At 47.1% G+C, this 24,478-nt stretch overlaps 1 protein-coding gene across 3 annotated transcripts in view; it reads left to right on the top strand.

Annotated features, from left to right (window-relative positions):
- The first annotated feature begins 1,985 nt into the window (after positions 1-1,985).
- cntn2 (contactin 2) overlaps positions 1,986-24,478 on the top strand; it is a 77,988-nt gene continuing 55,495 nt past the window's right edge. The window contains exons 1-2 of one of the 3 annotated variants that reach the window (XM_071336283.1): positions 1,986-2,090; positions 2,406-2,553. The gene's annotated coding sequence lies outside the window, so the exon portion shown is untranslated. Of the gene's footprint in view, positions 2,091-2,134; positions 2,554-24,478 lie in introns of those variants that run through there. The other 2 variants (XM_071336284.1, XM_071336282.1) reach the window with 2 other exon arrangements.

Below are 24,478 nucleotides of genomic sequence, written 5' to 3'. Positions count from 1 at the left end.
ACAGCCCTTACAGTTGACCGGGGCAGATCTAGAAGGGCAGAAATTTGACGAACTGACTTGTTGGATAGGTGGCATCCTATGACGGTGCCATGTTGAAAGTCACAGAGTTCCTCAGTAAGGCCATTCTACTGTCAACGTTTGTCTATGGAGATTGGATGGCTGTGTGCTCGAATTTATACACCTGTCAGCAACAGGTGTGGCTGAAAAAGCCGAATCTACTAATTTGAAGGCATGTCCACATACTTTTGTATATCATGTGTATGCTGCAAGTAAGATGACCTAAACACATTTGGGTAGATTTAAATGTGGTGGATGCTTCTTTATTTTTTCAATTTAATAAAGTAACAACCGTATGAACATGATTGTCTGCTGTTTTTGTGTTGAGTGTTGATTTAATTCATATGGATTATATCCCAATGGGTTGTTAGGAATTGGCTTATATAGTTGCACAGTGTTCATGTTTTAGTCCCCTTGAGTGGACCAAGTATTACAACTAAAACAATTTGTATATGTACAAGTTTTTTTAATTTATTGAGTAATTTCCCCATGCAGTAAAACAGATCAACAAGATTTTTCTAGGTTTCTTCATAAACTTCTCCAATGAAAAACTTCTAACAACTAAATGATTTGTCTGAAAAAGAATGGGTGGCCCACAGAGTTTTACAGCCTGGCCCACGTGTCTACATTGTCTGTTATTTCATCTTCGCAGCATCCAATTGAAACGTGGATTGTTCACACATTGTGTAGTTTCATTTGTATAAAGAGAGAAACACTCAATATATTTTTTAAAGAAATTGTTGGTGGTGTTCTCTCTCTCTCTCTCTCTCTCTCTCTCTCTCTCTCTCTCTCTCTCTCTCTCTCTCTCTCTCTCTCTCTCTCTCTCTCTCTCTCTCTCTCTCTCTCTCTCTCTCTCTCTCTTTCAGCTCCAGCATATCACAATAATAGCAACCACTCTGAACACTCCCTGAGATTCAATTGCAGCCAAGATGACAGTCTTGGACTCGGGCCTGCACTGTTTGATACTGTAGATACACTATGAGTCTGCATACTGATTTAGTTTGACTCCATTTCACTTACTATGCTTGCTACCTCTGCTACCGCCGCCTACAACACTTTCCCATTCTGCAAATGACATTGGGTTGAATTAATTTCTTTCTCATTTCAGACTACATTTAATGCGTGACCTCTTTTTATTAGAGTTAATGAGGTGAAAGTAAGAATTTGGACATGTTCATGTCAACTACACTCACTTTGGCACATTATTTGATGTTGACTTTCTGCAACAATGGTGATTTGAACGTTGTCATAGTAACGGGCCCATTACTTGCCTATGAAGGAATTGTCCCATATACAGTGTCACTCATGTAAGTAATTCACCTACCACTGATCTACATGGGTGTATTATGTGTTATCTTAACCGTGAAGATATACAGTATGTGTTTTGTTGCAGTTCTCTGTCTAGTCTGTCTAGTCTAGGCATGTCTAATAGTGTCGTGTATGTGCTAATTGTCAAACCCATAGTTAATCTCTACAGGAGGCCTGTGTGGATGTGCTTTGAAAATAGTGCTCAAATTAAACTTGCATGTCTTATTACTGTATTTTTGCGTGTTACTATTCCTTGTGAAGTCATATGTAGCCTAGGCTATATATGGCTCTAATTCATATTGTGCCTGTTCTTTTGTCATTAGTGCTGTGAGTGTCAGCGGCCTAATGTGGCCCATAGGCTGGGAGCGGGGCTCAGGTGTGTGTAGGCCTAGACTCCTAGATGAGACTGGTGTAATAAAGTCGTAGGAAATAATTTTAAGGAGAGCGCTTGAGCACCCAGAGCGACAGCCGGTCCCACTCCGTGATGACATTGTGTGCATATTGGGGCATGAGATGTTCATTAGTGAGGTGTGAAGGGAGGTATGGGGGATGGGGGGCGGGTGCGCAGCACACACGGTCGAGAAACAGCGAGGGGGAGAGAAAGGGAGAAAGGGGAGGGAGGGGAATCACCGATGCTCCTATTCTAAAATGAGTAGCTGCTGCGTATGAGAGGCAGGCGCGTTTTGTTTTTCTTCGTTTCATTCTAGAGGAGAAGAGAACAGAAGGTGAGAGAAGGGGAGGAGAAAAGTGGGAAAGGGGTATAGCAGCGAAAGAAAAAGAAGCGGGCTGCTTTTAGAGAATGAGAGGGAGATAGAGAGAGAGGACATCCTAATGCGACAAGGGCTGCAGCTTGACTAAATTGAGTGGCGCAGAAGGGGGGGAGACAGGAAACAGAGCGTGAGCGACGACAAACGGAGATAGAGAGAGAGGGGGAGAGAGAGAGCGAGGTAGAGAGAGAGGGAGGGACAACAAAGATCTGTCAGATGAGGCTAGAGACGCTTCTATTATCTGAAAATCCCGTGTGGTCTCCTTTATTACAGGGCGTTCTGAGCGGGCTGCATCAGTGTGTCTCTTGCGCATGATCAGCCGTCTACACATCCCTTCTGGCCGGAGTGAACCCACATCTCAGCATCTCTCCGCCAGCAGAGAGAAAGAAATAAAAACGCTCGCTCTCCTCCGCTAATTGAGGTAGGTAAATGCGCATTTATATTTATCTGTCGCACTATCAGATAAAATGTGTTTGTTGTCTGACCTAAAAATTGGGCGGATTAAACCTTGTGTTTACCTGTCGTTGAAAGGGCTTCAAAATGCATGATGTCGCTTGAGCGGTTGTTTAGGTTTGGTTTTCCGTTTTTATCTCATTAGACACACTAACTGTGTGTGGGATGGAGATACGCATTTATATGCCATTTAGCATGATTATAGGTCTAGAGTTACTCCCCCCCCCCCATCTCGTTTTGAGACACCTCATGGATTATTCCCATAGTTTACGGGATCAAACAGGGGCATGGTTCATGCTCCATTGACAGCCCCCTGATTAAAACGGTAGCTTGTGTTTTGGTTTTATCTCAGCTAAAGTGACGGGAAACTCAGCTTAGTTCAACCTTTAGGTGGAGAAACCCCACGGCTTCTCCTGGTGAATATAGGATACCCACAGCCTACCTTCATCATACGCTGCTGAGGAGAACGGCTGGCGGGCAGGTGTATAACCTATAGTTGATGCCACCGGCGCACACTGTCGCTCACGCGCACGCACACACATCCGACTCACCCAGCAGCCGTGTCAAGTAGAGTAGACTGAGGAAGGAAACAGTCCACAGTTCATATGAACGCAATCATGAGAGTAGGCTAATAGTGCTGAAGGGAAAGGGCACATGCAATCTATGAATACTGTACATATCAAATGACTAATATAATGTTGAAGAACATACAGAATAATAGCCTATTCAGTTTTCTCTTTATCTCGAGCGACAGCACAGTCAGTCCAAAATAAATCAAAGCGTCTCCGTGCCATCAACAGAACACCTCTAAAGTACGTTTTAATAAAATTCGTAGTACTACGAAGTTATTGAATAGAAACACACAAGTTGCGAGTGGATGGTGAAGGTGCATGTTTATGCTTTTTTTTTGCTCTGGTCTATTTGGCAAAGCAACACTGTAGCATGTTTTGAATGTTCAGTGCAGAAACAGTCAAGCATCCACGCTTGCGTTGGTGTGATAGCAACTTAGCAGAGTTGCCAACAACTACCATACATTCAGGTTTATAGGGGAAATTGAAGATAGAGCCTGACTTCCACTTTTGGACGTTAACAATGAGACACTATGTCTTAACTCCTACTTCACATTTACTGGATTGGTTGAACAGTGCAGAAAATAACCTCCCCAACAGTTTTTAAAATTCTCATCAAGAACAGAATGTGGGGATTTGGTTCCAGGCATTTCTTCTACACCTGCTACTTTAGGATGATGTGATAGTAGCCTACTTACTGGGAAGTGATGTGATAGTAGCCTACTTACTGGGAAGTGATGTGATAGTAGCCTACTTACTGGGAAGTGATGTGATAGTAGTCTACTTACTGGGAAGTGATGTGATAGTAGCCTACTTACTGGGAAGTGATGTGATAGTAGCCTACTTACAGGGAAGTGATGTGATAGTAGCCTACTTACTGGGAAGTGATGTGATAGTAGCCTACTTACTGGGAAGTGATGTGATAGTAGCCTACTTACTGGGAAGTGATGTGATAGTAGCCTACTTACTGGGAAGTGATGTGATAGTAGCCTACTTACTGGGAAGTGATGTGATAGTAGCCTACTTACTGGGAAGTGATGTGATAGTAGCCTACTTCCTGGGAAGTGATGTGATAGTAGCCTACTTACTGGGAAGTGATGTGATAGTAGCCTACTTACTGGGAAGTGATGTGATAGTAGCCTACTTACTGGGAAGTGATGTGATAGTAGCCTACTTCCTGGGAAGTGATGTGATAGTAGCCTACTTACTGGGAAGTGATGTGATAGTAGCCTACTTACTGGGAAGTGATGTGATAGTAGCCTACTTACTGGGAAGAACCATAATCTAGGCATTGTGAGCCTGTGACAGTGTTGCATTGTGGTGAGGAGAGCAATGCTAATCCTCAAATTGAGATGTTAGCTATAGTGTTGTTACAGCGTGAATAGGCTACTCAGCGTTGAGGAGCCTTGAGAAGCTCTCTAGTTTTGTATCTCTGTGTTGCTGCAGCAGCACGGTCTTCCTATGTGAAAGCCAGCAAGGCTGTATCACCACCACCTCAGCAATGATCAGGCTGAGGCCTGGACACTGTGTGACCGCTGTGCACATTCACTTTCTTCTCATGTTGCTGATGATGTACTGGGGTTCCTCTCGTTTTAAACTTGGCAAGGTTAGCCCTCCCATGCTTAAGCGTGCTTAGCTCCTTTAGCCGGAGCATCTGTCTTTCCCCCGTTGGCTGTGTCTCTGTGTCTCGGTGACCCACCACTAGCTCAAAGACTCCTTCTGCTCCCTCTAACGAGGGGCTGACCACAGGGGTCAGTCCTCTGTCAGAGCTCTGTGTGTCTGTATTGCGTGCGTGTGTGTGTGTGTGTCTGCGTGTGCGTGCATGTACGTATGCATGTTTTGCTCAGTGACTCATGGCACCACTGCAGAGCCTTCAGAATGTCTGAACGTCTTAGAATCTTAGATCTAGAACTGATAGAAGGGAGAGGAATGCTTTGTCTTACACTGGCAAATAGAGCAGATAGAATATTGGTGGAATGCTTTGTTCTGTATGGAACCCTCTCAGATTGGGAACTATAAGGCTACAATTGAACTTGACAGACTGATTGGCTGCATGGTGCAACAACCTGGTCTCAGAACATTTCATATAATTCTGTACGTAAATCCGAGACACTCCATTTAGTATGATATGTTACTTTTTGTATGGTATGAATTATTTTGTGGATGTCCATCACAATTAGCGGTTAGGGTTAAGGTTAGGGTTAAGCTTTATAGTTAGGTTAAAGGGTTAAGGTTAAGGTTATGGGAAGGACTAGACCAACTAACACATTATGGGGGTGATCATGTCAATGTATTGAAGGTTCTGGGGGTGCCCTGATTGGCTATGGAAGAGCTCAGTGATTCGCATCCTTCTCCATTTGATGCTCTAAACCTCCTCTTTGATAGGCTCTGTAACAACGGTAAATGTAATTACACCGGTAAATCGAATATGTTTTCTATTTGTAATAATTTTTTTATTTTTTATGTAATAAACCAGGTAATTATAATAACTTGCCGGTAAACGTAATAAAATGTTGAATGGTAAACTTATGTTTTTCATAGTAACTTCTGATCAGTCAGTGGCCACGCCCCTGTGAGCACAGACATTTACATCAGCGTCATGGAACACCCCCTTTTCTACTCCAGTATAAAACCCACTTCCGACAAAATGTATATTAGACCAGAAAGCATGGAGCTGTTGCTACATGTTGAAATGGTTGGCAATTTAACTTCTTACGGCTGAGATCGGCTGAGATCCTGTTAATGGGATCGACTTGACAACAGCCAGTGAAAGTGCAGGGCGCCAAATTCAAACAACAGAAATCTCATAATTAAAATTCCTCAAACATACAAGTATTTTACATAATTTTAAAGATAAACTTGTTGTTAATCCCACCACAGTGTCCGATTTCAAAAAGGCTTTACGGCGAAAGCACACCATCTGATTATGTTAGGTCAGTACCTAGTCACAGAAAAACACAGCCATTTTTCCAGCCAAAGAGAGGAGTCACAAAAAGGAGAAATAGAGATAAAATGAATCACTAACCTTTGATGATCTTCATCAGATGACACTCATAGGACTTCATGTTACACAATACATGTATCTTTTGTTCGATAAGGTTCATATTTATATCCAAAACTCTTAGTTTACATGGGCACGTTATCTTCAGTAATGTTTTGCCTCCAAAACATCCGGTGATTTTGCAGAGAGCCACATCAATTTACAGAAATACTCATAATAAACATTGATAAAAGATACACGTGTTTTACATGGAACTTTAGATAAACTTCTCCTGTCAGATTTCAAAAAAACTTTACGGAAAAAGCACACCATGCAATAATCTGAGTACGGCGCTCAGACACAAAAACAAGCCATACCTGCCATGTTGTGGTGTCAACAGAAGTCAGAAATAGCATTATAAATATTCACTTACCATTGATGATCTTCATCAGAATGCACTCCCAGGAATTCCAGTTCCACAATAAATGTTTGTTTTGTTCGATAAAGTTCATCATTTATGTCCAAATACCTCCTTTTTGTTTGCGCGTTTAGTACACAAATCCAAACTCAAGAGGTGCGGGCAAGGCCAGGCGAAAGTTCAGACGAAAAGTCATATTACAGTTCGTAGAAACATGTCAAACGGAGTATAGAATCAATCTTTAGGATGTTTTTATCATAAATCTTCAATAATGTTTCAACCGGAGAATTATTTTTTCTGTAGAAATGCAATGGAAGGCATCTAACTCTCACGGGAGTGTGCAAGACTGAGCTTGTGGCACTCTGCCAGACCCCTGACTCAAACAGCTCTCATTCCCCCCTCCTTCACAGTATAAGCATCAAACAAGGTTCTAAAGACTGTTGACATCTAGTGGAAGCCTTAGGAAGTGCAATATGACCTCATAGACACTGTATATTCGATAGGCAATGACTTGAAAAACTACAAACCTCAGATTTCCCACTTCCTGGTTGGATTTTTTCTTCAGATTTTTGCCTGCCATATGAGTTCTGTTATACTCACAGACATCATTCAAACAGCTTTAGAAAGTTCAGAGTGTTTTCTATCCAATACTACCAATAACATGCATATATTAGCATCTGGGCCAGAGTAGCAGGAAGTTTACTCTGGGCACGCTTTTCATTCAGATGTGAAAATACTGCCCCCTACCCAAGAGAGTTATGTGCTGTGCCAGAAACTCTAAATGGGAAGATGGGAAACTCCATTCAATTCATATTATTATTTTCCTCTTTCATTTACAAATCTCCTGAAGTGACTATGAGACATGGTTGTATCTAGGGGGATTTGTATCTAGCTAGCTACATTTTAGCTACGAGACAAGAATTCCACGTGAGACTAATGGACATTTGGTTTGACATGAAGCTCCTTTTCATCTGTTTTGTCCAATCACAAGAATGCATTCGTTCAGAATATTTCATGCAATCCTCTCATTGGCAGAATTGATGTCTTTCAGTTGCATGGTCTGATTGAGCTGATCTGCCCGGCTCTCCCACATACAGTAGCTCCCAGGCATTCGCTCCAGTCACAAGTCAATCTTTTGAAATGATGCGAAGCCAGGACACTAACTTGTAACTAACTTCAACTAGAAACAACAATGTTTTCTCTCTCTCTTACTTTCATGTAGGCTATTTTTTCTTTGATCATATCAGAAACTCTATTTTCACATGTTGTAACGGTCCTGACCTGTTTTATGTTGTTTTTGTATGTGTTTAGGTCAGGGCATGTGTTTTGGGTGGGCAGTCTATGTTATCTGTTTCTATGTTGGTTGTGGTTGCCTGGTATGGCTCTTAATTAGAGGCAGGTGTTTTGCGTTCTCCTCTAATTAAGAGTCATATTTAGGTAGGGTGTTCTCACTGTTTGTTTGTGGGTGATTGTCTTCCGTATCTGTGTTATGTCTTGCACCATACGGGACTGTTCGGTTGTTCGTGTCGTTTCGATGTAGTCTGTTCCTGTCCGTAAGTGTTACGTTTAATTATGTAAGTTTATGTTCAGGTTTCGTCTACTTCGTTTTCTTGTTTTGTATTTTTGAAGGTGTTTTGTTTTTCCGTGTTGCCATCATCGTCGTTAATAATAAAAAGATGGCCTATTTCCCTACTGCTGCATTTTGGTCTGATGATCCTTCTCTCCTCTCCTCGTCCGAGGATGAGGAGAGAGACAGCCGTTACAGAATCACCCACCACGCTAAGACCAAGCGGCAAGGGAATGCTCAACAGAGCAACAAGGACTCCTGGACTTGGGAGGAGATCCTGGATGGTAGAGGACCTTGGGCTCAGCCAGGGGAATATCGCCGTCCCAAGGAGGAGTTGGAAGCAGCGAAGGCTGAGAGGCGCTGGTATGAGGAGGCAGCGCGTCGACGCGGTTGGGAGCCCGTGAGTCAGACCCAAAAATTTCTTGGGGGGGGGCACACGAGGAGTGTGGCAAAGCCGGGTAGGATACCCGAGCCAACTCCCCGTGCTTACCGTGGAGGTAGAAGGCGTCGTACTGGTAAGACACCGTGTTATGCGGTAAAGCGCACGGTGTCCCCAGTACGCGTGCTTAGCCCAGTGCGGGCTATTCCACCTTGCCGCACTGGGAGGGCTAAGTTGGGCATCGAGCTGGATGTCATGAAGCCGGCCCAACGTATCTGGCCTCCAGTACGTCTCCTCGGGCCGGCATACATGGCACCAGCCTTACGAGTGGTGTCCCCGGTTTGCCAGTATAGCCCAGTGCGGGCTATTCCACCTCGCCGCACTGGTAGGGCTACGGGCACCATTCAACCTGGTAAGGTTGGGCAGGCTCGGTGCTCAAGAGCACGTGTCCTCCTTCACGGTCCGGTAGACCCGGTGCCACCTCCATGTACCAGTCCTCCGGTGGCAGCCCCCCGTACCAGGCTGTCTCTCCGGGTTCTCTCTCCAGCTGTTTCCTCCTCTCCAGCGCAGCCAGTGCCTAGACCACGCACCAGGCTGTCTCTCCTTCTCCTCCCTACAGAGCCGTCCTGCCATGACCAGCCAGAGCTGTCCTGCCATGATCAGCCAGAGCTGTCCTGCCATGATCAGCCAGAGCCGTCCTGCCATGACCAGCCAGAGCCGTCCTGCCATGACCAGCCAGAGCCGTCCTGCCATGACCAGCCAGAGCCGTCCTGCCATGACCAGCCAGAGCCGTCCTGCCATGACCAGCCAGAGCCGTCCTGCCATGACCAGCCAGAGCCGTCCTGCTATGACCTGCCAGAGCCGTCCTGCTATGACCTGCCAGAGCCGTCCTGCTATGACCTGCCAGAGCCGTCCTGCTATGACCTGCCAGAGCCGTCCTGCTATGACCTGCCAGAGCCGTCCAGCCAGGACCTGCCAGAGCCGTCCAGCCAGGACCTGCCAGAGCCGTCCAGCCAGGACCTGCCAGAGCCGTCCAGCCAGGACCTGCCAGAGCCGTCCAGCCAGGACCTGCCAGAGCCGTCCAGCCAGGACCTGCCAGAGCCGTCCAGCCAGGACCTGCCAGAGCCGTCCAGCCAGGACCTGCCAGAGTCCCTCAGCCAGGACCTGCCAGAGTCCCTCAGCCAGGACCTGCCAGAGTCCCTCAGCCAGGACCTGCCAGAGTCCCTCAGCCAGGACCTGCCAGAGTCCCTCAGCCAGGACCTGCCAGAGTCCCTCAGCCAGGACCTGCCAGAGTCCCTCAGCCAGGACCTGCCAGAGTCCCTCAGCCAGGACCTGCCAGAGTCCCTCAGCCAGGACCTGCCAGAGTCCCTCAGCCAGGATCTGCCAGAGTCCCTCAGCCAGGATCTGCCAGAGTCCCTCAGCCAGGATCTGCCAGAGTCCCTCAGCCAGGATCTGCCAGAGTCCCTCAGCCGGGACCTGCCCCTTGTCCCGGTGCTGCCCCTTGTCCCGGTGCTGCCCCTTGTCCCGGTGCTGCCCCTTGTCCCGGTGCTGCCCCTTGTCCCGGTGCTGCCCCTTATCCCGGTGCTGCCCCTTATCCCGGTGCTGCCCCTTATCCCGGTGCTGCCCCTTATCCCGGTGCTGCCCCTTATCCCGGTGCTGCCCCTTGTCCCGGTGCTGCCCCTTCTCCCGGTGCTGGCCGTTCATTTAGGGGAAGTTAGTTTTAGGGTGGTCATTGGAAGGGGAAGACAGAAGCGGGGAGTGACTATGGTGGTGTGGGGGCAGCGTCCAGAGCCTGAGCCACCACCGTGGTCAACTGCCCACCCAGACCCTCCCCTGGACTTTGTGCTGGTGCGCCCGGCGTTCGCACCTTGAGGGGGGGGTTCTGTAACGGTCCTGACCTGTTTTATGTTGTTTTTGTATGTGTTTAGGTCAGGGCATGTGTTTTGGGTGGGCAGTCTATGTTATCTGTTTCTATGTTGGTTGTGGTTGCCTGGTATGGCTCTTAATTAGAGGCAGGTGTTTTGCGTTCTCCTCTAATTAAGAGTCATATTTAGGTAGGGTGTTCTCACTGTTTGTTTGTGGGTGATTGTCTTCCGTATCTGTGTTATGTCTTGCACCATACGGGACTGTTCGGTTGTTCGTGTCGTTTCGATGTAGTCTGTTCCTGTCCGTAAGTGTTACGTTTAATTATGTAAGTTTATGTTCAGGTTTCGTCTACTTCGTTTTCTTGTTTTGTATTTTTGAAGGTGTTTTGTTTTTCCGTGTTGCCATCATCGTCGTTAATAATAAAAAGATGGCCTATTTCCCTACTGCTGCATTTTGGTCTGATGATCCTTCTCTCCTCTCCTCGTCCGAGGATGAGGAGAGAGACAGCCGTTACAGAATCACCCACCACGCTAAGACCAAGCGGCAAGGGAATGCTCAACAGAGCAACAAGGACTCCTGGACTTGGGAGGAGATCCTGGATGGTAGAGGACCTTGGGCTCAGCCAGGGGAATATCGCCGTCCCAAGGAGGAGTTGGAAGCAGCGAAGGCTGAGAGGCGCTGGTATGAGGAGGCAGCGCGTCGACGCGGTTGGGAGCCCGTGAGTCAGACCCAAAAATTTCTTGGGGGGGGGCACACGAGGAGTGTGGCAAAGCCGGGTAGGATACCCGAGCCAACTCCCCGTGCTTACCGTGGAGGTAGAAGGCGTCGTACTGGTAAGACACCGTGTTATGCGGTAAAGCGCACGGTGTCCCCAGTACGCGTGCTTAGCCCAGTGCGGGCTATTCCACCTTGCCGCACTGGGAGGGCTAAGTTGGGCATCGAGCTGGATGTCATGAAGCCGGCCCAACGTATCTGGCCTCCAGTACGTCTCCTCGGGCCGGCATACATGGCACCAGCCTTACGAGTGGTGTCCCCGGTTTGCCAGTATAGCCCAGTGCGGGCTATTCCACCTCGCCGCACTGGTAGGGCTACGGGCACCATTCAACCTGGTAAGGTTGGGCAGGCTCGGTGCTCAAGAGCACGTGTCCTCCTTCACGGTCCGGTAGACCCGGTGCCACCTCCATGTACCAGTCCTCCGGTGGCAGCCCCCCGTACCAGGCTGTCTCTCCGGGTTCTCTCTCCAGCTGTTTCCTCCTCTCCAGCGCAGCCAGTGCCTAGACCACGCACCAGGCTGTCTCTCCTTCTCCTCCCTACAGAGCCGTCCTGCCATGACCAGCCAGAGCTGTCCTGCCATGATCAGCCAGAGCTGTCCTGCCATGATCAGCCAGAGCCGTCCTGCCATGACCAGCCAGAGCCGTCCTGCCATGACCAGCCAGAGCCGTCCTGCCATGACCAGCCAGAGCCGTCCTGCCATGACCAGCCAGAGCCGTCCTGCCATGACCAGCCAGAGCCGTCCTGCCATGACCAGCCAGAGCCGTCCTGCCATGACCAGCCAGAGCCGTCCTGCTATGACCTGCCAGAGCCGTCCTGCTATGACCTGCCAGAGCCGTCCTGCTATGACCTGCCAGAGCCGTCCTGCTATGACCTGCCAGAGCCGTCCAGCCAGGACCTGCCAGAGCCGTCCAGCCAGGACCTGCCAGAGCCGTCCAGCCAGGACCTGCCAGAGCCGTCCAGCCAGGACCTGCCAGAGCCGTCCAGCCAGGACCTGCCAGAGCCGTCCAGCCAGGACCTGCCAGAGCCGTCCAGCCAGGACCTGCCAGAGTCCCTCAGCCAGGACCTGCCAGAGTCCCTCAGCCAGGACCTGCCAGAGTCCCTCAGCCAGGACCTGCCAGAGTCCCTCAGCCAGGACCTGCCAGAGTCCCTCAGCCAGGACCTGCCAGAGTCCCTCAGCCAGGACCTGCCAGAGTCCCTCAGCCAGGACCTGCCAGAGTCCCTCAGCCAGGACCTGCCAGAGTCCCTCAGCCAGGATCTGCCAGAGTCCCTCAGCCAGGATCTGCCAGAGTCCCTCAGCCAGGATCTGCCAGAGTCCCTCAGCCAGGATCTGCCAGAGTCCCTCAGCCGGGACCTGCCCCTTGTCCCGGTGCTGCCCCTTGTCCCGGTGCTGCCCCTTGTCCCGGTGCTGCCCCTTGTCCCGGTGCTGCCCCTTGTCCCGGTGCTGCCCCTTATCCCGGTGCTGCCCCTTATCCCGGTGCTGCCCCTTATCCCGGTGCTGCCCCTTATCCCGGTGCTGCCCCTTATCCCGGTGCTGCCCCTTGTCCCGGTGCTGCCCCTTCTCCCGGTGCTGGCCGTTCATTTAGGGGAAGTTAGTTTTAGGGTGGTCATTGGAAGGGGAAGACAGAAGCGGGGAGTGACTATGGTGGTGTGGGGGCAGCGTCCAGAGCCTGAGCCACCACCGTGGTCAACTGCCCACCCAGACCCTCCCCTGGACTTTGTGCTGGTGCGCCCGGCGTTCGCACCTTGAGGGGGGGGTTCTGTAACGGTCCTGACCTGTTTTATGTTGTTTTTGTATGTGTTTAGGTCAGGGCATGTGTTTTGGGTGGGCAGTCTATGTTATCTGTTTCTATGTTGGTTGTGGTTGCCTGGTATGGCTCTTAATTAGAGGCAGGTGTTTTGCGTTCTCCTCTAATTAAGAGTCATATTTAGGTAGGGTGTTCTCACTGTTTGTTTGTGGGTGATTGTCTTCCGTATCTGTGTTATGTCTTGCACCATACGGGACTGTTCGGTTGTTCGTGTCGTTTCGATGTAGTCTGTTCCTGTCCGTAAGTGTTACGTTTAATTATGTAAGTTTATGTTCAGGTTTCGTCTACTTCGTTTTCTTGTTTTGTATTTTTGAAGGTGTTTTGTTTTTCCGTGTTGCCATCATCGTCGTATTGAAATAAAAGAGATGGCCTATTTCCCTACTGCTGCATTTTGGTCTGATGATCCTTCTCTCCTCTCCTCGTCCGAGGATGAGGAGAGAGACAGCCGTTACACATGTGCTCTGTAATTCATTCATCTGTTTTGCCTCTCTTGCGCCGCGGTCCGCAAATGTGAGTTGCGGCTGCTTATTCCTTTGGGAAAAACTAATGCTATTTGTTGAATATTAGGAGTACAGTAATATTTTTGGAAAGTGCACATTTTCCCCTTTTCATAGAAAGCACTGTTATTACCCCCCCCCCCCCGGCAAGGCAGCAGCTAATCTTGCTGGGGTCCAATCATAATTACATACAATAAAACAATACATAACACAACACATTAGTATAGACTACTCTACCATATCATATCTACAATACAAAATCAATAATACAGCAAAATAACAATATTAAAATGTGTGTGTAGAGTGTGTGTGTTAGTGAATGCTGTGTGGGTCTCTTCACAGCCCACGCTGTTCCATGAGGTGTAGTTTTCTCTTTTTTGTGTGTGTGTTTTACTCCCTTTTTCTCCTCAATTTCATTCTTGTCTCATCGCGGCAACTCCCCAACTGGCTCGGGAGGCAAAGGTTGAGTCTTGCGTTATCCGAAACATGACCCACCAAAACGCGCTTCTTAACACCCGCCCGCTTAACCCGGAAGCCACCTGCACCAATGTGTTGGAGGAAACACCATTCACCTGACGTCTGAGGCTCAGCCTGCAGGCACTGGCCCGCCACAGGGAGTCGCTAGAGCGCAATGAGCCAAGTACAGCCCACCCGGCCAAACCCTCCCCTAACTCGGACGACGCTGGGCCAATTGTGCACCGCCATATGGGACTCCCAATCAGGGCCAGTTATGATACAGCCTGGGATTGAACCCGGATCTGTAGTGACGCGTGTAGCACTGCGACGCAGTGCCTTAGACCGCTGCGCCAAAATGGGGAGGCCCGTTTGATCTGTTTTTGAAATCTGATTTTACTGCTTGACTGAGTTGCATGATGTGGAGTAGAGTTACATGTAGTCATGGCTCTATGTAGTACTGTGCATTTTGCGTAGTCTGTTCTGGACTTTGGGACTGTGAAGTGAACCCTAGTGGCATGTCTTGTGGGGTATGTATGGGTGTCTGAGCTGTGTGCTAGTTGCTTAAACAGACAGCTTGTGATTTCAACATGTCAATACATCTCACAACGACAAGCCCTTCATGGTAATGATGGGGTTCAAATAAGAGTTGTAAATTGTTTAACCTTCAGTCAAGACTTTACAATCTACCACAATATCAATGTTGCCAGCTAAGGTATATGAGGGCATAGTAGGCCTATTTTGGCAAGGCCATCTACAGTGCATTCAGAAAGTATTCAGACCCTTAGACTTTTTCCATATTTTGTTAATTACAGCCTCATTCTAAAATGTATTAAATAATTTTTTCCCTCATCAATCTACACACAATAACCCATAATGACAAAGCGAAAAACAGGTTTTTAGAAATGTTTGCAAATTTATAAGAAATAAAAAAGAGAAATACATACTTATTTACATAAGTATTCAGACTCTTTGCTAGGAGACTCAAAATTGAGTTCAGGTGTATCCTGTTTCCATTGATCATCCTAAATTAAGATGTTTCTACAACTTGATTGGAGTCCACTTGTGGTAAACTCAATTGATTGGAAATGATTTTGAAAGGCACACACATGTCTATATAAGGTCGCACAGTTGACAGTGCATGTCAGAGAAAAAACCAAGCCATGAGTTTGAAGGTATTGCCCGTAGAGCACCGAGACAGGATTGTGTCGAGGCACAGATTTAGGGAAAGGTACTAAAAATATCTGCAGCATTGAAGGTCCCCAAGAACACAGTGGCCTCCATCATTCTTAAATGGAAGAAGTTCGGAACCACCAAGACTCTTCCTAGGGCTAGCCGCCCTACCAAACTGAGCAATCAGGGGAGAAGGGTCTTGGTGAGGGAGGTGACCAACAACCCGATGGTCACTCTGACAGAGCTCTAGAGTTCCTCTGTGGAGATGGGAGAAACTTCTAGAAGGACAACCATCTCTGCAGCACTCCACCAATCAGGCCTTTATGGTAGAGTGGCTAGACGGAAGCCACTCCTCAGTAAAAGGCACATGACAGCCCGCTTGGGGTTTGCCAAAAGCCACCTAAAGGACTCAGACCAAGAGAAACAAGATTCTCTGGTCTGATGAAACCAAGATTGAACTCTTTGGCCTGAATGCCAAGCGTCACATCTGGAGGAAACCTGGCGCCATTCCTACGGTGAAGCATGGTGGTGGCAGCATCATGCTGTGGGGATGTTTTTCAGTGGCAGGGACTGGGAGACTAGTCAGGATCGAGGGAAAGATGAACGGAGCAAAGTACAGAGAGATTCTTGATGAAAACCTGCTACAGAGCACCCCCGGACCTCAGACTGTGGCGAAGGTTCACCTTCCAACAGGACAATGACCCTAAGTACACAGCCAAGACAATGCAGGAGTGGCTTTGGGACAAGTCTCTGAATATCCTTGAGTGGCCCATCCAGAGCCCGGACTTGAACCCGATCTAACATCTCTGGAGAGACCTGAAAATAGCTGTGCACTGACACTCCCCATCCAACCTTACAGAGCTTGAGAGGATCTGCAGAGAAGAATGGGAGAAACTCCCTAAATACAAGTGTGCCAAGCTTGTAGTGTCATACACAAGAAGACTCGAGGCTGTAATTACTGCCAAGGGTGCTTCAACAAAGTACTTAGTAAAGAGTCTGAATACTTATGTAAATGTGATATTTACGTTTTTAATTGATAATACATTTGCAAAAATGTCTAAAAAACATTTTTTTGCTTTGTCATTATGGGGTGTTGTGTGTCGAATGATGAGGGGAAAAAACAATTTAATACATTTTAGAATAAGGATGTAACTTAACAAAATGTGGAAAAAGTCAAGGGGTCTGAATTCTTTCTGAATGCACTGTAAACGTGATGGAAGGTAGTCTAAATATTCATTTTTTAATAGAAGAAAATGCACTGACTATTATGTGATTAAAGTGTCCAGCGTTTTAGTCGACTGTGAAATACTACAGTTAATGAAGGATGAAATGATTAAAATGTGACTGAGGTTAAAAGGTATTTTTAGACTAAACCTAAATACTAAACCAGAATAACAGCAAAGTAGCTGTTTCTATTGACATTTATTTTAATACATCCATAACAATGAGCTGATAATACCCGATTATGCCTGGCATAGCTAGAAAAGTTTCCCTTCTTGTCAGGACACTCAACACTGTTCATTACGAGGAGATCACATTGCATATCAATTACTAGGGTAGAAGCTAGCTAAATAGTTTGTTGCTAGCAAACCTGGCAAAATGACAACTGAATTAAAAAATACCAGTTGCTGAAAACAGCTGGTGTAACTACAAACATGTGGGAGGATTTGGCAGCTTAGTGCCACTTGCGTCATGACTGCAACAGTAGGGACCAGAGAATTTCATGTTCATCATTCACCACGCTAGGTCATCAAATCCTCCCAAAAAATATGTCTGTGCAAAATCAAATACATGCTAGCTAGCCAACTAGCTAAGTATAAGTGTTGGGACACGTTGGACCTGTGTTTACAATGTATCCAATTACAGTTTGTGTGGTTGTTGGTTTACCTTTCTGTAACTTTGTGGCAAGTACAGTCTGCATGTGTAAGCGCTTATTAAGTCATGATTGCAAGGTGTCCCGATATCTTTTCACAATTGTCCCCTTATCTAGTTTTAATGTCCATTCTAGAGTGCCTTTCTAGCCAATCAGAAATTAGTATTCACCGACGCTGTGGTATAATCTGTTTTAATTTTACTCCTGAATCACTGTGATAAATAGAATCATTTTTCTTGAGTGTGTTTTTAACAGAGCTGATATTACTTTGAAGTGCAATAAGCATACAGGTGAAATCAGTCATACATACAGACATGGTGGCATAGCAGGAAGGTTGGAACCCTGTGAATCAAGAGGTTGTGAGTTTAAATCCCAAGTGAGGACATGTTAATCAATAATTACTGTATGAGTAAACATAGGAAATGTAAAACATGTCATTTCAAACTACAGTATGTTAAAATATGTGTGTGTATACCAGAAGTTCTCACAAAAATAGTACACCAACAAGTGTAAACCTCCAGGAGACCATGATGCAATGTCCTTGGGACAAACTGTGTCTATGTATGAGTATTCCTGTATGATGTGCATGAGTTTATTTGTGTTGTAATTGGCAGTGGGGGGTGGTACAGTGCCTTCAGACAGTATTCACACCACTTAACTTTCTCCACATTTTGATGTGTTACAGCCTGAATTTAAAATGGATTACATTGAGATTGGTTTGTCACTGGCCTACACACAATACCCCATAATGTTAAAGTGGGAATATGTTTTTCAATTTTTTTTAAACAAATTAATCAAAAAGGAAAAGCTGAAATTTATTGAGTCAATAAGTATTCAACCCCTTTGTTATGGCAAGCCTAAATAAGTTCAGAAGTAAAAATGTGCTTAACAAGTCACATAATAAGTTGCATGGACTCACTCTGTGCAATGATAGTGTTTAACTTGATTTTTGAGTGACTGCCTTATGTCTGTATCCCACACACACAATTATCTGTAAGGTCCCTCAGTCGAGCAGTGAATTTCAGACACAGATTCAACCACAAAGACCAGGAAGGTTTTCCAATTCCTCGCAAAGAAAGGCATCTATTCAATCAATCAAATGTATTTATAAAGCCCTTTTTACATCAGCCGATGGCACAACGTTCTGTACAGAAACCCAGCCTAAAACCCCAAACAGCAAGCAATGCAGATGTATTGGTAGATGGATAATAAAAATCAGACATTGAATATCACTTTGAGCATGGTGAAGTTATTAATTACACTTTGGATGTTGTATCAATACACCCAGTCGCTACAAAGATACAGGTGTCTTCCTAACTCAGTTGCCAGAGAGGAAGGAAACCACTCAGGGATTTCACCATGAGGCGAATGGTGACTTTGAAACAGTTACAGAGTTGAATGGCTGTGATAGGAGAAAACTGAGGATGTATCAACAACATTGCTGACTCCACAATACTAACCTAATTGACAGAGTGAAAAGAAGGAAGCCTGTATCAAGGCATAAGGCGAGACCCAAATGCAGACACAGGAGGCAGATGGTTGGGGTCTTACAATGTTTATTAATCCAAAGGGGTAGGCAAGATAATGGTTGTGGACAGGCAAAAGGTAAAACCAGATCAGAGTCCAGGAGGTACAGAGTGGCAGGCAAGCTCGTGGTCAAGGCAGGCAGAATGGTCAGGCAGGCGGGTACAAAGGCCAGAAACAGGCAAGGGTCAAAACCGGGAGGACTAGAAAAAGGATCATGCAAAAAGCAGGAGAACAGGAAACCGCTGGTTGACTTGAAAAATACAAGAACTGGCACAGAGAGACAGGGGAAAACAAGCGACACCTGGAGGGGGTGGAGACAATCACAAGGACAGGTGAAACAGATCAGGGTGTGACAGCCTGTACAGAATACAAATATTAGGCACTAAAGTAATACTGCAAAAAAGTTGGCATAGCAATTAACATTTTGTCCTGAATACAAAGTGTTTGTGGCAAATCCAATACAACACATTACTGAGAACCACTCTCCATATTTTCAAGCATAGTGATAGCTGCACAATTTAATGGGTATGCTTGTAATAGTTATGCTGGGGAGTTATTCAGGATATAATGGAATGGAGCTAAGCGCAGGCAAAATCCTAGAGGAAAACCTGGTCCATTCTGCTTTCCACCAGACGCTGGGTGATTAATTCACCTTTCAGCAGGACTTTAATCTAAAACCAAATCTACACATGAGTTTCTTACAAAGAAGACAGTGAATGTTCCTGAGTGGCCAAGTTACAGTTTTGACTTAAATCTACTTGAAAATCTATGGCAAGATCTGAAAATGGTTGTTTAGCAATGACCAACAACCAATCTGACAGAGCTTGAAGAATTTTGAAAAACATTATGAGCAAATGTTGCACAATCCAGGTGTGGAAAGCTCTTGGAGAATTACCCAGAAAGACAGCTGTAATCACTGCCAAAGGGGCTTCTACAAAGTAGTGAATACTTATGTATATGAGATATTTCTGTATATCATTTTCAATACATTTGCAAAAATTTCTCATAACATGTTTTTCTTTCTTATTATGGGGTATTGTGTGTAGATGGGTGAGAAAAAACATATATTTAATACATTTAGAATTCAGGCTGTAGCACAACAAAAAGTGGAATAAGTCAAGGGGCATGAATACTTTATGTGCATCAAAATGAGCAAAGTAGTATATAAAAGCATTAATTTTCATATGTTGGTTGAAATTATTACATTATTCATACAAACAGTTGTTACTCACCACTTGTTTATGTAATAACTTATTACATTTAGCGTAAAAAGTTATTACATTTACAGGTCAACATTTTATTACGTTTACCAGCAAGTTAAACGTTTATTAAATCATTTTTTTTACAAATAGAAAAGGTATTACATACAGTATACTGTTGTTACAGGCTATGTGCGATGGAAGGAGATATCAGTCATTCAGTCTCTCCAGATGATTCCTCTGGACCATCTCTGCTCTGACCTTCTAGTCTCTGACTACAGCAGTGGGTACCAACCGGTTGATTGCGATCCACTGGTCGATCTTCAAGGCATTCTAGTCGATCACCAAAAATTCTGTAGGAAATCCAATGATAAAGCCTCGGGGTCCTTTTTTCCCCCGCTGTTGGCGGTAGGTGCACTTGATTCAGAAGCCCTGCGCACCGGGTAGGCAAAGTGTTCCCATTTTGAATCTTTTAATTTGTCCGGTGGACGGAGAGACCTTTGGCTAAATTGAGTTTGCCAGCTGCACTGGCCAATTGGATAGCTAAAATCAAGGTGCCTACAGCTTCCACGACCCCCGGCCACAGCAAAGTTTGATACAAGCATACATGAGATGTCATAACTTTTAAGACTATGATCAGAGAGAGACTGTCAAAGAATACAGCGAAGAGCTGCTGTTTTTATGAGAGTTCATGTCTAAGTTTTTATTCAGCACTGTCAACACTGTTTTTATTCAACACTATTACAAACATAAAATGCCCTTCTCCCTATTTCCACTCGGCTGCAGCTGAAATGAATGAGTAGCCAAGTTTATTGGTAGCCCTGCCTGCGTCTTATTATTATTAGCAGCTCGTCGTGTCTATTTTAATATTAAGGCATTTTTCACTTTCTCTGGTTATAGGAACAACATGAATTTGTGCATGAGGCAGATGCGGTGCGACTTGAGTGTCTCCATCAGGTGGAAGACGGTGTCCCCTCTCTCTGGACAGTCTCACCGGAGGAAAGGAGAGACCGTGAGAGGCGGACCTTCTGCTGCTCACTCTCTCCCTCCCTCCGATAAGACTAATGCCGTGTTCAAAACAACTGGGAACACGGAAATCTCTGACGTCAATGGGTTCAAGACAACTAGGAACTCGAAAAAAAAACTAGGTATCAGGAATCAAGGTAAGACCCAGATGCAGACTGTCAAAGTAACAATGGAAACAGGAGACAAAGGCTTGTGAGACATAGGTTTGACTCTGGACACATGAAAGGTGGGATGTATACAAAGGGTATGGGGCAACAGAAGACGAACAGCAGAGGTGCTAATAATCTTGGAGATGGGAAATGGGCCGATAAACCGGGGGGAGAGTTTGCGGGATTCCACACAGAGGGGCAGATCCCGGGTGGATAGCCATACCTTCTGCCCGAGATGATACCGGGGAGCCGGGGTCCAATGGCGATCCGCTTGTTGTCGATACCTGGAGGTGGTCTTGAGGAGGGCCGACCGGGCTCTCCTCCAGGTACGACGACAGCGGTGGACAAACATCTGGGCAGAAGGTACGCTGACCTCTTCCTCCTACTCGGGGAAGAGTGGGGGCTGATACCACAGGGAACACTCAAACGGAGATAGGCGTTGCGGGCGTATTTGACCCACACCAGCTGCTGGCTCCAGGAGGTGGGGTTGGCAGAGACCAGGCAGCGCAGAATAGTCTCAAGATCCTGGTTGGCTCGCTCCGACTGGCCATTGGACTAGGGGTGGAACACAGAAGACAGGCTGGCCGATGACCCAATGAGGGATCAGAATCCCTCCCAGAACTGGGACGAGAACTGAGGCCCCCGGTCGGAGACCATGTGCACAGGCAGTCCATGGATTGGGAAGACATGCTGCACCATGAGCTGGGCCGTCTCCTTGGCCGAGGGTAGTTTGGGGAGAGGAATGAAGTGAGCCGCCTTGGAAAACTGGTCGACCACAGTCAGGATGGCAGTGTTACCCTCAGACGGGGGGAGACCCGTGACGAAATCCAGTTATATGTGGGACCAGGGACGGTGCAGGACAGGCAGTGGTTGCAAAAGATCAGCCGAAGCTTGCCGAGGAGTCTTATTCTGAGCACAGACCGTGCAGGCGGAGACAAACGTGGCGACATCCGGAACCATCGTAGGCCACCAAAAGCGTTGTCGCCCGAAGGCCAGGGTCCGACCAGAATCGGGTGGCAGGCAAGCCTGGAGGAATGGGCCCACTCTAGGACCGCGGATGGGACAGCATCAGGCACAAACATCCGATTATCATGGCCCCCCCAGGGTTCGGGCTGGGGCCGCTGCGCCTCCCGGACCTGTTTCCCTATACCCCAGTTGAGTGTCGTCACCAGGCACGAGGTGGGAAGGATGGTCTCGGGCTCCGGGGTGGTACCCGTGGGGCTATAGCGGCGGGACAGTGCATCCGGCTTGACATTCTTGGGTCCAGCCGGTACGAGAGGGAGAAGTTGAACCGTGTGAACAGCAGGGCGCATCTGGCTAGCCTGGAGTTGAGGCGCTTGCCAGTGCGGAGATACTCCAGGTTCTTGTGGTCGGTCCACACGATGAATGGATGTTCCGCCCCCTCCAGCCAGTGCCTCTATTCCTTCAACGCCATCTTCACCGCGAGAAGCTCACGATTCCCCACATCGTAGTTATTTTCCGTGGCGTTGAGGTGGTGGGAGAAGAAGGCACAGGGATGTAGCTTGAGGTCCAGGGCAGAAAGCTGAGACAGGACTGGCCCCACTCCGACATCCGTAGCATCTGCCTCCACCACGAACTGACGGGAAGGGTCCTGTGGTGAAGTGATGTTTGAAGTCCCGGAACGCCCGGTCAGCAGCTGGAGACCATGTGAATGGAACCTTGGGCGAGGTGAGGGGAAGCCAGGGTGCTGTAACCCCGGATAAAGTACCAATAGATGTTGGCAAACCCGATGACGCATTGCAGCTGCACCCTGGGAGTAGGCTGGGGCCAATCTACCACCGCTCTCACCTTCCCGGGATCCATTTGCACACTCCCTGCGGTGATGATGAAACCCAGAAAAGAGATGGTGGAACGATGGAACTCGCACTTCTCCGCTTTTACAAACAGCTGGTTCGCCAAGAGGCGTTGGAGAACCTATTGGACGTGGAGAACATGTTCTTGGGTGGAACGGGAGAAGATGAGGATGTCATCTAGGAAGACAAAGACAAACTGGTTCATGTCGCGGAGAACATCATCGACCAGAGCCTGGAACACAGCAGGGGCGTTGGTAAGGCCAAATGGCATGACCAGATACTCATAGTGACTGCTGGCCGTGTTGAAGGTGGTCTTCAACTCATCCCCTTCCCGTTTCCGCACCAGGTGGTAGGCGTTCCGTAGATCCAGCTTGGAAAACAAGGTGGCCCACTGGAGCGGCTCGAAGGCCGAGGAGATGAGTGGTAGCGGGTAGCGGTTCTTCACCATTATGTCGTTGAGAACCCGGTAGTCGATGCACGGGCGCAGGGTCTTGTCCTTCTTCTCCACAAAGAAGAACCCTGCGCCGGTGGGAGGAGAAGAAGAATGGACAGTCGGACACGCAGGCTCAGAGACAGGACAGGCAAGGGTCAAAACCAGGTGGGCGAGCAAAAGAGAGACTGGGAAAATGCAAGAGCTGAGAAAAATGCTGGTTGACTTGACACACAAGACGAACTGCCAATGGACAAACAGCGATCACAGGTATAAATACACAGGGGATAATGGGGAAGATGGGCGACACCTGGAGGGGGGTGGAGACTATCACAAGGACAGGTGAAACAGATCAGGGTGTGACACTAGATCCCACTGGGAACAATAGGTCATGCAACTCAGAATTCCAAGTCAGAAACTCTGGCATCTTTCTGGAGCTCTGAATTATTGACCTGATGATCACTGGGGACCTCGTTTTGTTCCCGAGTTCCCAGTTGTCTTGAAAGCACCATGACCATCAGATGCAGGTACCATCAGTCCAATAAAATAAAGATGCAAATTATTTGCAAATTATTTAAATTTATGTTCAGGTGTGTCTCGCAAGTGCTACACCAACTGATCTATTTTGTTATCAAAGCTTGAGTTTGGAAATATAATAAGGTCTGAGAAGAACAATATAATGCACTGCACAATCGTCATTCCTACAGAACTGTTTTAATTAGATTAATGTAAAAAGAAATAAGTCATGTTTTTAAAAAGTCTGCGCGGTAGATCTCGGCTTGCTTTTTAACTGCGAAACTGATCTTGACTCAGAAAAGGTTGATGACCACTGGTTTGGAGTGAAGATTTTGAAGCATTGGGCTGGGTTGTGTTCAGAAGGCAAGAAGCTGGAGAACATGTTATCAAATGGAGGAGCTAGTTCTTGGTCAATGAGAACGTACATTTGTTCAGAACCTCTGCTGTCTCTCTCTCTCTCTCTCTCTCTCTCTCTCTCTCTCTCTCTCTCTCTCTCTCTCTCTCTCTCTCTCTCTCTGCTGAAGTCTCAGTCGTAACACTCTGGTTCTGAACTCCCAACCCCCCATCAGGGAACAGTGGTTTGGTGTTCTATTCCGGCTACACGTCATCCCTCCCAGTTATCGTATCTCTCCTGCAGAGATGAATGAGTTCAATGGGTCTGATTCCCACTGATTCCCACACACACACACACACACACACACACACACACACACACACACACACACACACACACACACACACACACACACACACACACACACACACACACACACACACACACACACACACACACACACACATTCCTCTTCACACACATACTCCTCTTTCAGCTTGGTCAGTGTGATAATGTGCGTGATTAATAGTTTGAATGGCTAGAC

This window comes from Salvelinus alpinus, chromosome 12 (genome assembly GCF_045679555.1).
Source record: "Salvelinus alpinus chromosome 12, SLU_Salpinus.1, whole genome shotgun sequence".
NCBI classification, from domain to species: Eukaryota; Metazoa; Chordata; class Actinopteri; order Salmoniformes; family Salmonidae; genus Salvelinus; species Salvelinus alpinus.
The sequence above is the reverse complement of the archived record's forward strand: the minus strand, read 5'-3'. Positions and strand labels throughout refer to the sequence as shown.